The 13,163-nt window shown below is 38.7% G+C and overlaps 1 protein-coding gene across 1 annotated transcript in view; it reads left to right on the top strand.

The window, feature by feature from the left end:
• The first annotated feature begins 3,803 nt into the window (after positions 1-3,803).
• The window catches only part of sky (GTPase-activating protein skywalker), a 183,062-nt gene continuing 173,702 nt past the window's right edge, over positions 3,804-13,163 (top strand). The window contains exon 1 of the mRNA XM_065225032.1: positions 3,804-4,545. The gene's annotated coding sequence lies outside the window, so the exon portion shown is untranslated. The remainder of the gene's footprint in view (positions 4,546-13,163) is intronic.

The following is a 13,163-nucleotide window of genomic DNA, read 5'->3' on the forward strand; positions in this document are numbered from 1 at the left end:
ATTTTTCTATTGTTGAAAATTCATGCTATATGAAACGTATTGTAGGTCTATTAATTAATCTATTGATGCCATCCCGCATAAACAATAACCACAGACAAACAGACATAACACATTGAATATTTCTCGCTGTAAAACATCCTCGCTAAAACATTACCGCCATCTGTTGAATACACTGTGGTGGGTAGTACGCTGAACAGGTGGCGGTAGTGTGTAAACGTCAAACGCAAGGGAATTGACTATGCGCGCCACAGGTGGCGGTACTACTAACTACGATACTTTTAAATTGACCGTTAAATGCTTGTTCGATGAACAAATTGCGAGTGTTATGTCTGTTTGTCTGTGCAATAACCATAAGTAGCGCCTAACCACCAATTCGGGATATCATCCCAACTTTATGATATCGTTAGAGTATGGTACCCGTTTATTAGGGATGACAATATTTTCAATTTACTTGTATGATATACATACAATAAGATCGATTGTGATTTTATATTATTTTATCGTAATTGTATCACGGAGAACCGAAGCAACTCAAAATCGAGATAGAAAATACTTAAAAATAAGTTCTTCTATAACACTACTGTTTGGGATACATTTCTTTCTTATTGATGAGTACTTTTAACTTAATCTTAAAGTATAACCAAAACAGTTACTTTTACCACAGACAAACTTTTACTGTGAAAGTATCCAAAATTGAGTTTTGCTATTGTACTTTGTTTTGGACGAAAAACTGTGACGTTCGACATTTTTATTTCAGCTATGTCTTTTCCCGTTTGGAATCTTAACCTCGAAGTTGTGTACCATAAAGGATTAATCTAGTGATTACTATGTTTACTGTTGCGGAGAGGAAAAAGGTAAGTTCTACATGGTTCTACTAAACATAAACAGTACGTGATTTTTTTTTTCTTTATTATAGAGATTTTTAGCCATAGGCTAGTTCATCTCTTCAGTACGTGATTGAATTCCGGAAAGATGTAGTAATTAAACATAATTCCTTCTTAGGTCTCCATCCTGCTGGCCAAAAGTATCTTGCCGGCGACACTGCCTCCACCAGCCAACGATTACTCCACAGCAGTGCGCAAAACAGTCAGGTTCATTGAGTCATTTTGATATGAATATGAACTGCCATTTGCCTCATCATTCACTGCCTCGTGAGAGCCTGAATGATTGAGAGATAAACGAGTCACTGACAGCCGAGCACTCAGTCAGTAGCTCAGTCAACACGTTTATTCTGCCGTGATGGTACCCAATATTTGTTTTGAATGACTGAGCGTACATTTTCTACGGAAAAATGACTCAATTACATGCTGTGTGAGCGAAGACCAGCGGTGTGCGTCGCCTGCTCGTGAGTGACTGAATGTTTTTGTTGGCTCTTTCATTGCCTCTCCTTTACCGTTTGGTACAAACGGTCTGCACAGAGCAATGAATTGAATAGTGAAGTGCTTTCACACTCAGCCTAGGCAGTCAATAATTTTACGCTCTGCTCCACAGTCGAGTCCACAATTGATCATTTTGTCAAGCTTCTACATTCATGTTCCATCAGATGTCACAGCTGTTGTTTACGGTGACATCTATCGGAAACTAGACACAATCTGTTTTCCTATAGTTGTTCACAGAGGACACTGCAGTGCAAAATATGTCTGGTACCTCTATATATGCATTTAGATTATTATTCGAAGTCCCTCCTTTTTTACACATTCTGCACACAAAATAGCTCACCCCTCACAGAATTTACCGCCGAATTTTATGTATAGGGCGGGGCATAAAGTATCTTTTGCGCAGAATATGTAAAAAAGGAGGGACTTCAAATGTTAAAGCAAATGCATATATCAAGAGCAAATTTTCATTATGTCGTAAGTAACATTCGCACCAATCCGAGAAAAATAAAGTTTTGTTTTGATGACCGAAAAGTTATTCCTATTTCCAAGTAAACACATATAATCTCATAGTGATAGCAATGTTTAACATATTTAGCAGGGTTTTAATCATACAAATGCAAATCGCTAGCTTTCATGCTAAAAAATACTGGTTTTTGAGTCAAAATTTATTATACGTCGTTTGGTGGCCCCTATTGTTACTTAAGTCAAAGTGTATTTACCAGGATATTCGGGAGAATTATCAATTACGTCTCCTTACGTGCATCCCATTCATCATTTTAGAACCACCGAAATCATCTTAGCAACAAACAGTTCGATTTATTCACTTTAATAATGAGAAAGCGAAACGACGAACGTACACTTTTCACGGGTTTGTCAGCACTGTTACTTAAGTCAAACGGCATCTCCATAGAAATTGGGTGACTTAAGTAACATCGAAAACTATTTTGATCGGAAGGTGATTACGTCAAAAAGCAATTTGACTGGTAAATAAATTTAAAAATGGGATTTGATCCTATATTCGGACAGTATATAGTGTAATAGCAGGGGAATCGATTAACACTGATAGCTCGACTTTGTTTACCTTTGTTACATTCGACGTAATGAAAATTTGCTCTTGATATAGAGGTACCAGACATGTTTTGTAGTGTCAGGTACTATATTTTGTAATCTGTGAAAGGGAAATCACAAATCGAGTGTCAACAAAATACATGGCATGTTGAGAGATTGAGCTCGTGAGAGAGAATTTCTCTCTCAAATTTGAATTTTTTGGCTCTCTGGGGACTGGTAGTAAAGCAGGTAAAATTGTATGGGGAAAAACCATTTTTATTTAATTGTAGCTTGCTTAACAATAATTTCCGGGAAAAAACTGAACGACAAAGTCCCTGATTAATTTCTTTAGGTTATCGTTCGCTTTTTTTGACCTGAATATGCACCGAAAGCGAATTATTCCCACTTCTCTCAATTTATATATGGGGATTTTTAACACTTCCTACCAGCGGAACAGCGCCATCTCTGTGGAAAATGGTCGAACAAAATGATTAATTAGTAAGATAACCATCACTCAGTATCCGAAGGTAGTGGATCAATGAAGGTAACGACATTTTAGTTTTTCGATCCAATTTTCAGGATGATTGATCTTTGCTTCTTTTTCCATTTTTTTTACCACAAATACAGAACAATCAGGCTGAGTTTCATGGGTCTGCTACGTTTACTTCGAATGCACCAGCCGGAATCGGGAGCCGAGAGTGAATCCACTGAAAATGGAGAAGCTTGGAATTTTACCCTGTCAACCGGTAGATGGTAAGCTCAACAAACAGATTTTATTGTAATAAGTATAAATAAAGTCAAACATAAAACTGGTGTTTAGTACTCTTCACAAATAAAAAAAAAACAACTGAAAAATCCTCTTTTCAACTAAATTTTATATAATTAAAACCCGGTTTTGCGTAGTTTTTATCCAATATTCACTCTTCCTGAAACAGTTGAATTCTACCTTAAAACGAAGTGTTTGCAAAATACTTAAATTTGGATTCTTTGTAAAGAGCTCAATTATTATGACTGGTTTCACTTAGGTGTCAAGATGAGTAAAAAAGACTTAATTTGAGTTATTTCGTTTCCCCGTGAAGATTATTTTTTCCGGGTTAGACTCAAATTATCCTATCCTATTGCGAAGCGCTTCGTAACGCCTTGAAACATCACTGCTCGTTGACTTGTTTTTCACCACCGGGTGCACAGCGCCGAAGCATATTTTTCTGTCAACAAACCGCACACACACCACTATCCATTCGCCCGTGTAAACACAGCAAAATGTATGCTCCGATGCGCGCCTGTGTTGGTTCGATTCTTCGGATGCTCTTCTGTGTGTCCGTTTACGTTCGCCCGTTCGCTTTGCTTCTTCGGGGTCTTTTCTATGTACAAACCGTTCCAACTCCTTCTCGTCGTCATTTAATGCCAAACTTTGCATGAATTCGGTTCGCGTTAGTCCCGCTACAGAGTAGAAGTAGTGTTACTTTTTTCCTTACCTGCGGAAATCCTCACGGAACGCGTGAGACAGCACGGCGGAAGTGGTTCGATTGATCCCCGAGTAGTTGGGAATAGGCAGTGAAAAAATATTTCGACTGCGACGGCGGTGGCAGCCGGGGCAACGATGTCCTGTGGCGAATAGTGGTCTTTTTTTTCTGTGGCTGATTATACCCTCTAATGCTGTTACTGTGTACATTTACGGTGTGTGGTGCTCTTGATAATATCGTTCCATTTTTGGTTCATTGCTAATTTTTTTTTTTCTTTGGCTGCGACTAGCCTTTGGCACCCTTTTATCAAATCGAGGCAGAAGAGTGATTGCGATTAATTGTTTTCGATTGGAGTGCTGGGGATGCAAATCTAGAAGAAAGCGACAATCAGTAAATTCCGATGCACCAGCTGAAGAAGAACCTAGCTGTTGGCAGAGTGGTATTTTTTGTGCAAAGCTAAAATCGGGACAGAAGAAAGAAACTAGCAGGAATTCGAAGAAGTCGGAAATAATTATTTTCGATAACGGAGCACTCGTGATTATCATCGGTGGTATCCGCAACTAGCACAGAACTAGCTGCCGTAGCAGCTGCAGAGCCAATAGACAGGAGAAATAACACCTAGACGGAGGAGGAAACATTTATGATTGGTGCTGGAGGTAAGTTGAAAATCCTCTCACTTCCGGTCTAGTCTCGCCGTATAGCAAGAAAGAACCTAGGTTAAGAATCGATGATTGCACAACTACGATAAGTTGTATTGGGTAGGTACCTGCCTTTCACACGACATGACTGGTTGAATTTATTTACAATTTGTTAGCGAGAAACACACACCAGCGAAAGGTAAACAACCAACAACAGTAAGATGGAGACAGACTGACGGACTCGGGGCAGTGGCCAAAGCTGCATTCTGCTAGCGCGCGATGCTAATGCACTCTTACTTGGCTCCTTCCGACGACAATGATTTGCATATTGGTGCTGCTTTATGCGGGTCGTGGAGCGGGTTGGTCCTTAGAATGGTACAGATCTGCGTTTGGTTATAAGAAAGGTATATGATGTAGAATGATGTCATTATGACGACGGATGGGTATTCTGTTTGAAATAGAAACAGAGACGAAAATGACGTGCTCGGGGGGCACGTTGCTTATTTCCACAACTATACTGCCGACAGTTAGCCGGAATCTCGTCTCACGCAGGCGGCTGTTCGTTTGCCGTATGACGACGAAAGAATGACGGGGGCACGAGTGAGCGGTGCGTTTAGTAAACATCAATTAACTTGTTTTTCAGTTAAGGTTCTACAAAGGGTCATTATTTTGTTTACTTCTTCTTTTTGAAATATTCTTCGATCATCATTTTCTAAATGTATTGGTAAAATTCATTGGAAGTGCATGTCCCCACGCCAAAACTGCCCATTTTTCATAAATATCAACTGGTGGTGAGGAAAACTTAACCATCTCTTTTCTTCCTTCATTTCAATACAACAGCAAATGTGATGTCACACTATCTAGTGGATAAGAATGTAGCAGACAAAACATAAGCACTGCCAGACTGCGCTGTATGCAAGTTTGTTTACATCCCTGAGCGGGAAAGTGTATAACAGGCTACGTGCACTGCTGCCATCAACCCTGTTAGTGTTGAATTCAATCTTCTGTGACTTTTTTAATTGGACCGGTAAAATGTTTAAAATGGTCATTTATGTTTTATTTAATCAGTTTTAGATATTTATCCACCATTAAATACATCCACTCATCTATGTTAATAAGGCAGACTTCGCAATTAATTGTTTTAATAAACTTAAATTCATTGCTAGAGGCAATACATCTGGCACCGCTGTTTCAATGATACTTTTACGATTGCTAGCAAAGCAGTAAAGTAGAAATGGTTTTCTTTGTGATGAATTTTGTTCACCAAGAGTTTTGTGAAGCAGTTGTTTTGAGTTTCGTGTATTCGATTGCGTTTAATTGTGCTATACTTCGAAGAACACAAGTAAGTAAATACAGTGAATGTGCTTTACCCAGGAAATTTTCGTTTTTTACCCACGAAATACAAGTTTTAAATTTTCGTATTCATAATATATGAATGTATGTGTAAACTAATGATGATGATTTTATGATATTTAAAAAAGAAGAAGAACACAAAATTACTTACCCTTTGTAGAACCTTAATGGAAGAATCTCAGTATTCTTTGGTTTGAACCTGATCAAATGATTTTCAATCAACTAGTTCCAAGCCCTATATACATCATGAAGGGCTGGCAGGACAGTTTTCAGTGGCTAGGTGACTATTTTCAAGTCAGTCACTAATAAGTCACATTTTACACTTTAAATTTAATGACTAGTCACTTTTTTACGACCAATAACGTTGAGAGTAAAAAATTTGTCTTTAAAAATCACATCATATAACAGCTTGATTTAGTAAAAAAAATAGTTAAAAAGATTAATTGAAAATCAGCGCTTAAGTCGGACGAACAAGAGTTGCGAACAGATCAGAACTGACCAATTGGTGTTGATGGAATCACCAATATTTATTTTTTTCAACTCCGTGATATAGACATTCAAGGCCATTATCTTCCAAATTTGTCCAGATCAGATTATAAAATTTATATTTTTTTCCTTTGTGATCTCGAAATAGTTATAAACAGGTTCATCACAAATTTTCTGAGATTTCCAAAAAAATATTTGGTCTCAATATCCTGGCTTTTTACTTTGTAATTTTGAAAATTTCTAAGCCTTAGTTTTCGAAAAATGCTTTAGGAAAATTGTTATGCTCTAGACCTTTTTTCAAAGACTAGAATTTTGAAAAAAAAAAATATGGTTGGTGCTTTAGTATTCGTCCAAACATCGAGAAAAAATCATGTCGCTGAATCTTAAATTCTTTTCTTAGTCCATTACATTGTATTGTATATTATCCGGACTTGTAATCTGGAATCAAAAAATTTCAAAGACCAAATTAAAAAAAAAGTTGAGAGTTGTGTCCAAAGCACGACCGCATTGTTGACGTAGAACTGCGAGATTATTTTTCGGTTCCATTCACCTACAAATTCTTTTGAAATTTTCATCAAAATTATTGATTAGTTCTTCAAAGTGATTTTAGGTGTTATCCATCTGAATAACATTACACAGAAAACGAAACTACCTCAGAGAGTGAGTAACTTTTGCACATTAGTAAGGATACATTTCTAAAAGCGTTGGTCACTCAGCGCATGTGTAACCTACGTAAAAGTGATTCACTCTCTGAATAAGATTCGTTTTCAGTGAATGAAGACTGCTTAAGCAAGCCTTTTGACTCAAATGTTACTAGCGGTGCATGGTGAGTTAACTAAGAGGCCAATCATGCGATAGGTATTGTCCATCCGAATAACTTCACACAGAATACAGAAACCTGCTTTCTGGCCGTGCTGTCAAGTTTAAACACTAAGCTTGATTATCCAATATCCAATTACTAGTCGAGATGGCAAGCTAAATATGTACATTGAAAACGAAAATTACTCAGACAATGAGTCTCTTTTACTGATTTGTATGATATTTTTTAAATCGTAGGTTACTCATGTCTTGAATAACCTACGCTTTAAGAAAAATGCTCATACGAATGAGTAAAAGTTATTCACTCTCTGAGTTAGTTTCTTTCCCAGTGTGCAACGCAACGAACACCCCTGTTTATCACTCGGCAGCCAACCGATGACTGCAGTCAAAATTAGTAATAGTAAAATTATGTTTATTTCTGTTGATTATGGTAGTACATTGATTTAACATTTTAATTGATTAGCCTACCTGACTCTTCATCTTTGTTTAATTTTATGTTCTAATTTAATATTTGCGTTTTTCCACTAGTTTATACCCTAGAATACCCCTTTGGGGGTGTGTTTTGTTTGAATTGAAAAAAGTGATAATCTACCTAACTACGAGTATAACTTAGCCTAACGTGCTAGATCACGTATGATCTGATAAGTTGATCTCAGACAGGTGTCTCTGAACCTTTCCAGGATAAAACCCTCCGTTCTTCTAATGTCTGAATTCCAGTCTGAATTGGTGGATGTCACAATTTCTAGTTCGCGGGGGACTGTTTAGAATCATTCTAAGGATCTTGCTCTGGGTCCTTTGGAGTTTGAGGTGATGGCATTTGGCGCAATTTTCCCAGATTGTCATACCGTACTCGATTACGGGAAGGATGATTGGTTTGTAGATAGCAAGCATTTTTTTTCAGGGATAGAGTAGACATGTTACACTTGGTTTTGGTTTTGTCAACGTGCTCCCTGAAAATCAGCTTGCTGTCTAGTGTTTAGCCGAGGTAGACTACCTCTTTCGACCATTCCACCACTGTGCCGTTCAGGCAGATCTTATTATTCACCGACGGAACAAGTCTGGGAGATTTAGAGTGTCGAAATATGGGTCTTTGCCGTGTTGATACGGATCTTCCAGCTGTTGAAATATTCAGACATGACGTCCAGGCCTCTCTGAAGTTTGGCAGTCAGAGCTCCGAACCCTACCCTTGTAGACGATGGATGTGTCATCCGCGAACGGAGACAACGATCCACCATCAGGGAGAGCCGGCATATCGAAGGTGAATAGGTTGAACAGGATGGGCCCAAGGATACTTCCTTGTGGAACCCCAGCACCGATGTTGAAAGCATCCGATGTGATGCCATTCAGAGAGACTCGGAACGTCCTGTTCGATAGGTAGTTGTAAATTATCTTCACTAGGAAGATTGGAAGACCGTAATGCTGCAATTTGAACACCAAGCCATCATGCCAGACATTGTCGAACGCTTTTTCAACGTCCAACAACGCTATGGCAGATGTTTTCGAAACAGACTTGTTTCGTCTGAGAATGTTTGTTACTCGAGTCAGCTGGTGGACGGTCGAACGACCTTTCCGAAAACCAAACTGTTCCTCGAGTAACAAGGAGCCGGTGATAGACTGCTCTTCCGAACAGTTTTGATAACCCTGAGAGAAGGGTGATAACTTGAAGGAGAGGATGGATCCTTCCCAGGTTTCCGGATGGGTATGACTTTAGCTGACTTCCAGCACGAGGAGAACTAGCCAAGTCGGATGCACAGATTAAAAATCAGTGCCAGATGGTTGTATAATCTGGAACTCCAGTGTTTGAGTTCCAGATTCAGGATGCTGTCGGAACCTGGGGCCTTCATGTTTTTAGATGAATTGATATAAGCCAACAGTTCGTCAGCCGTAATCTCTGATTCCTCGGAAAAATATTGGTAATCTGATGGAGGCTGGTTGCGTTTTCAGCAACCCCAGCTTCGTGAGGGCTGACGATGTTTTGTCCGAGATTATGAGAGCTGACGAAGTGTTGACCTATCGCGGGACTATCCAGTGGGGTCAGTGGTGGAATGGTTCTTGGCTTATTTTTTAAGAATTTTGGTTAGTTTCCAAAAGGGAGACAGTCTGGGAGAGAGCGGATCCTGTTAGCAAAGTCCTGATTTCTGAGGTCCAGAGGCTTGGCTGGTTTTTGTTAGGCGATTACAGTGGGTATTAAGGACAGGCAGACCAGAGCGTTGGTACTGCCTTCGGATGGTGTTACGGAGTCTTATAAGGTATTTGGTAGATCTGTCAAGGTGCAGTCAAAGTTTCTACGTTTCGCTTACTTAAGAATTTGGATTATCATTCTATGCCCCTCATTTTTTCCCTATTTAGCTGATGTAGGTGAATGAACATAAAAAAAATGCTACGATGCCCACGCTGCAGCGAACAAGTCGACCCGTCCAACGTGCAACACTGAATGATTATGCGGCTTCGGCTGGTGTTGTTAGGGACCAACTTTCTGATGACTGTGTTAGGGGTAAGCATCTTGCGGTCGAAAAAAAATGTATGAGAGATTTGAATTTTTGCATATTTCTTAATTTTTTGCTATTTAAATATCTAAAATTTATAATGTGTGACATAACACACACATTTTTAAAAACTACCGAATCGATTGACACATAAATCATTAAAAACCATGGATTATTGGCCAAGTTATTAGCATTTGAAGGGTGACCAATTTTCGTTGCATTTTACATTCTATATATTTAAAATATGAACATTATTCTAGACCGCACAATTTTCTTGAGAGAGATTTGAGAGATCTCGAATTTTTAAAACCCTGAATTGAAAAATTGGTCCAAAATCTCTAAAATGTATCCCGGAATATTACAATTTTTTTTCGAGACGAGATTTCAACTTTAACTATGTTCGTTCCTTATTCCAGAATAATGAGATTTTTCCTTAGACTGGCATCTAGAAAAGTCGTGTAGTTTCTATATCCGAGATCTTTGAGGTGAATCCTTGTAGAGTCTACAAATGACCACCACGTAGGCTATACATGCACTTCCACTTCGAATTTTACCTGAAATTGCTACTTCATGTATGCTGCAGTACAGCAAACGGGGAGTAACAGTTTCATTGTGGTACGTATCGTAGAAGCTGATATTTGTGCGCTTAAAGTTTCCAAGTGGTTACGGAAATAAGGATCTCACAGTGAAACAGCTTAAAATTGATTGTCTAAACATTATCAAAATTTGTCTAACTCCGAGACTTTGAACATTTTTAAATGTGTCTCAATTTTTATTTCCAATCACCAATTCGCGATCTGAATCTAAAATCATCTTAGTAAACTGTTTGTTGTCATAAATCGAGTCAGAAAAATGAGTACAGGGTGAGGGAATGAACTCTGCACTAGTTTATTGAATTAAGGAAACTATTATATGGTTACTCAACAACATTTAAACAAATAATAATTTTTCGAGATCAAATTTATGGGATCCTTAAGCCACTATTTGTTTTATTTTAAAGAAGCATTAAAAATGATCCTGATGGGTTAAGATTGTGAGTTTATAAAATTTCTCAAAGTGAATATTTGAAACATTCCTTTTTTTCGATCAATAAATGTCACTATTAGTCACTTTTTTATTGTTATAAAGTAACTATTTGGACACTATTTTAGTTTTTTAGTCACTAAAGACTGACTAAAAGTACAGTATGCAAAAAAAGTTTATCCACCCCCCTACCAATTAACATTTTTTTTTTGTTTTTCTGGTGAAAATCAGTTTAATTTTATAAGTGTTCCTCCATGATTTATCAATTTATGTTAACATATCACATTGCCATTGCAAATACGGCGTTCATATCTTGTCTTGAGATTTCATGTGATGAATTATGAAAAATGGTAAAAAATTACGCAAACAAAGTTTATCCACCCCCAAACAGATACTATGATTTAAGTGTGTTTTACAGAGTTTTAGTGTGTATTCTGCAACTTTATCGAATGTAATCATTGAACGTTGTGTCTATCTGTCATTTAATGCTCTTGAAGTTTTCGTGCTCAAAATTTCAGTTTCTTGTTCAAAATTGGAAGTTATTTGTTGCAAATGCCCAAAAAAGCACAAATTTCGATCAATATCCGAAATTTGATTATTGAACATCACAAAACTGGCAAAAGCTACCGTAATATTGCCGATATTGTCCAGCTTCACAAAGATACGGTCCCTAGAATTGTGCAGATGTAGAAAAAGCGTGGTTCTATCTCACCAGCTCAGCGATCGGGGCGTCCTTCAAAGAGCTGGACCGGGGACTATCAGCTACGAAAATTGCGAAACCGATTGAAAGCGAGTTTTCCATTCAACTGACATCACAATCCGTACGAAATCGTCTTGATAAGAAAAGTCTTAAGGGCAGAGTAGCTCTTAAGAAGCCATAGTTGTCCGCAAAAAATATCAAAAAAAGATTGAAGTGGGCCCAGGACCACATTTCATGGACCAGTGATGACTGGAATAAGGTGATCTGGTCAGACGAGACGAAAGTAATGCTAGTTGGGTCTGATGGTATCAATGGTGACCCAAATAGCATTATTTTTGTCTCGTCTGACCAGATCACCTTATTCCAGGTATCACTGGTCCATGAAATGTGGTCCTGGGCCAACTTAAATCTTTTTTTGATATTTGAACACTCATAAAATTAAACTGATTTTCACCAGAAAACCAAAAAAAATGTAAATTGATAGGGGGTGGATAAACTTTTTTTTGCATACTGTAAATTGGTACGCCCCTCGCACGCCGCTAGAACGCCTCTAGTGTTGGGAATCAAAAATCTTGGACAGTGGTTTGTTTACAATTCTATAGAGAACAACTGGTGCAAGTTTGATCAAAGTAGTCGATCGCGTTTAGAAATAACGTCAAATGCAACTCGAAAGAAGGAAACATATTGTGCACAAACACCTGGAAAATCGGGAGTGATCCAGTTCCAAGCTGACTGAAGTGCTGAAGCTGCCGAAAACAACAGCTTAAAACTTACAAGGAAACCCTGAGTGTGGAAAAGAATCAGCGGACCTACGAAAAAACTGGAACCAGAGATCGCCAGCTGCGCAGCAAGGTGTTGAGGTGCGTAAAAGTCAATCTCGGTCTTCCGAGCTGAGATGTGGCCAGAAGGTACAATGCCAACTTTCAAACGGTGCGGAACATCCTTGTCAGGGAACGATACAAGTCGTACAAAACCAGTAAACATCCGAACCGGCACATGAAGCAGAATTCCGTGGCCAAAAAGCATGCAAGGCTCTTGTACGACCGTGTTTTGACGAAACACAAGGGCTGCACTTTGATCGATGACGAAACATACGCCAAACTCGATTTTAAGCAGCTGACCGGTCAAAAGTTTTACATCGCGACTGGACGTGGGGATGTGCCGGGAAGATTCAATTTCGTGTTTGCCGACAGGTTCGCGAAGAAGTCCATAATTTGGCAAGCGATTTGCAGTTGTGACCTGAAAATGGAACCATTCGTCACATCCTCGACGATGACATCGCAAGTTTACATCGAAGAATGCCTGAAAAAGCGTGTCTTGCGTGTATATCCGCAAGCATAGGGGTAAAGTCATCGTTTGGCTCGATTTGGACAGCCGCCACTACTCCAAGGTGGTTCTGGAGTGGTGTGCTGCCAACAAGATCGATTTTGTCCCAAAGCTAATGAATCTTCCGAATTGCCCGGAATTTCGACCAATCGAAAAATACTGGGCAATTTCAAAGCAGTGACTTCGACGAAGCAGTGGGGCATTCAAGGCCATCCAGCAAATGCGGGCAAAATGGAAGAAATGCGCTGATTCCGTGTCCGTTTCCACTGTGCGGGCGCTGATGGACTCCATCTAGATTTCGTTCGAACTGGAGAAATGTAATGTGTATCTAATACTGTAACTTTGAAGTTTTAATAAAAGTACTGTAAAGCAACCATTAATGGTCTTTTTAAACTAATTGAATCACGAATTACAGGTCTTTTTGTACGTACCAATTGGCTTTT

Source organism: Ochlerotatus camptorhynchus, unplaced genomic scaffold, assembly GCF_037179485.1.
Source record: "Ochlerotatus camptorhynchus isolate MF236.1 unplaced genomic scaffold, CSIRO-AGI_Acam_v1.1 ptg000220l, whole genome shotgun sequence".
Lineage (NCBI taxonomy): Eukaryota > Metazoa > Arthropoda > Insecta > Diptera > Culicidae > Ochlerotatus > Ochlerotatus camptorhynchus.